Below are 2,921 nucleotides of genomic sequence, written 5' to 3'. Positions count from 1 at the left end.
GTAAGCTGGCCGTAGCTATCATTTTCTTAACACCCCCATCTTCACCCTTTCCTCCAGAACTTATACTATTTATACACGTAGGTTTTAGGAGTATAGATGGGAAATGATATGGAAGATCACAGAAAGAGCCTTTTTTTTTTAGATTCTAAAAATAAATTTTAATAGTATTTTGCCCCCTAAGTGCATTAACTCAAGTCTGAATTGATTAATTCGCTATTATTATTCATTTAACAAATATGTTCACAGGCTCAATCATGTGCCTGGCCCTGTCCTAGCTGCTGCAGACAAACCATGAACAAGCCCTTGTTTCGAGCATTTACAGGCTGTTGAATTGTTTAGCATTTATTCATGTGGTGTTCTCTCTCCCTGGCCACCTTAGCTAGACTGAAAGTGTCTTTAAAATTAGGGGCCATGGTTTATGCTTCTGGCCATCTTGTTGTTGGCACCACGGTGATAAGACATTAGTATCTGTAAAAATCAGGCTGGTGGAAATACATATATTATTTTGTTTTCATCTCACAACTCCTTGGTGAAAGACGACTGTCAGCATCCTCTGTCCTTACATTCGACAGTGAACCAAGGATAAGGTAACAGGTTAGTATCAGATGATGGGCTCATCTCTTGACTCTTAGGACATTGGTAGTTTTATGAGATTGGCCACATTGAGCTTGAGATGTCAACAAGCAACCAGGCCTACAGGGCCATCTAGGGTAGTGATTAGGAGTGTGGACTTTGGAGTCAGGTAGAGGTGGGTTCAGGTTACCTAATTCCTGAGCTGACTTCCTTATCTACAAAACAGGGTTAATGGTATCTCCTCTTAAGGTATTGTGAGGATTGGCTCTATAACTGCTACATTGTTAATAACTCAAAGAAAAGCATTTATTATTATTTTTTCTAATTTGATGGAAATTCAGGAGACAATGATAAAAATGAGAATTAGTGGCAGCAGGGGCAAGGTGGCGGCTATAATCAAGATGACCATCAGTTGGATTACAGTCCCCTTTGCTGTTGTGTATCCTTGCCATTTGCTCTGCACTCAGAATTGAATCTCCTTTTCCAATCTGGTTTATGATTTCTCCCAATGCTAAAACTGGTAAAGCATGGCCCCTAGGTTGATGCAAATCTGCATTGATTATCGATACTATCGCATTTGTCCTTTACATTTTTGTTGATCCTAGAATGTATGCTTTAGATTTTAAATTTTCTACTGGGGAGAGACAAGGCATGTCTGCTTAATGTTCATTGTGTACTAATTGTTATTCCATCTCCTGTATCGGGTGTTATTTTCCCGTGTTCCCGAGTCATGTTCTTGAATCAGATTCTTTGCGGGACTAGAGAGTTGTAATTTCTAATAAAAGGGAATTTAGGGAATTTATAGAATCATTCATTCATTTATTTGCGAAGGAGTTATAGAACTCGTACTATGCTAGACCAGGAGCAGGAAAACATCTAACGTAGGTTTCCTTTCCTTAAGGCGCTTGGCGTCAAGTAGAGGAAAGGAATAGAGGATGTACCAAAGCAGTGCCCCAGTTTGACAAAAAAGCACAGGCAGATTGTCATTCTTCTGTCCTTTCTATACGAAAACTTAGTCTTGGTAAGTACCATTGGTTTTAATGTAATTTAATTAAACAAGCACGTTTCGAAGGCCTACTAGAGTCAATCTTTGGGGATGAACAACACGATGTCCCTTTTCTTAAGGAGTCTGGAAGGTCGGATTTAGATTTCCCTGCACACCCAGCCAAGCCCCTGCCCCATGGGTATTTTGGCAGAGTTCTTGATTCAACAAAATGTAAGGAATTTAGGATGCCATACTCAGGATCGTTAAGCTTGCCAGGTTTTACTTAGTCTTTTTCGGGTGCATAACTTTCCTCTTTCTCCTATCCCCAATTATCCTTGGTTTGGCTTAAAACAATTGAATGGCTAAGACCAGGTATTACTTGTCTTTCGGCCAGGTTTCTAGTTGGAATTTCCCCTGTGTGATCCTCTATAAAACAGAATATTTAACCATTGTCTTGGCTTCATGTTTTGATGAATCATCATTGAGATATGATGTATTTCTCTGAAATGGAAAATGTCATTTAGATTTTCTACTGGAATTGGCTGATAGCATCTATAGCTGCTGAAATTGTTGCTGATTTCTTTTGAAAGGATTCTTTTGTTTTGATGGTTCTCCTTATGTAAACCATCTTTATTTTCATTGGAGAGTCTATCCAAAGTAAAATTACTTGTTAATATTAGAATAATTTCTTATTCCAGTTGGCAGGGAACCAACTGTGGATCTTCTTTTTTTTTTTGGTATCTAAGTGTTAAGTGTGAGTACAAGGCCTGGCCTAGAATTGTGGACTTCATCTTTGGAAAACTGCAAAACGTTGAACATTTCTAGCGACTCGTGGGAATTCAGCATGCTCCTGAAAACACCATTTTCATTACAAGAATTTCCTGTTATTTCCTAAATTAAAACATGAGTTTTCCTCTACTAAACCAATAACTTATTTTCATTGAATAATTTAATTATAAAACATAATGTTGCTTCTGTGTTGCTGTCGAATGATTCAATATTTACTTTAAGCTCTTTCTATATGAAATCAAAACAACTATTTTGATTCACTCAAACAAATGGTAATTTGTGAATAAAAGAAAGCAAAATTTAAAACACAAGCTAAAAAATACAGGATTGTTGTTTTGGCAATTTACATGGCCATCCCTCCAAACCGGGTTTCTTAAAGTTTTCACTTTCCAAACAATACGGCGTTACTCTAAATGGAACAGGAATCACATAAAGCTATTAACCTACACATATTAGAAACTCTCCATTCTTTCCTGGCCTTTAAGGAGAAAGGACGGATGGATTGCTTGAATTTACTAGTGTTTTCTTGTTGTGCTAATGGAAGATGGGTGTAGAGCAGGGGTCCTCAATCTAT

The sequence above is a fragment of the Propithecus coquereli genome, unplaced genomic scaffold, assembly GCF_000956105.1.
Source record: "Propithecus coquereli isolate 6110/MARCELLA unplaced genomic scaffold, Pcoq_1.0 Scaffold69, whole genome shotgun sequence".
In the NCBI taxonomy this organism is placed as follows: domain Eukaryota; kingdom Metazoa; phylum Chordata; class Mammalia; order Primates; family Indriidae; genus Propithecus; species Propithecus coquereli.
This window is presented reverse-complemented; position numbering follows the sequence as displayed.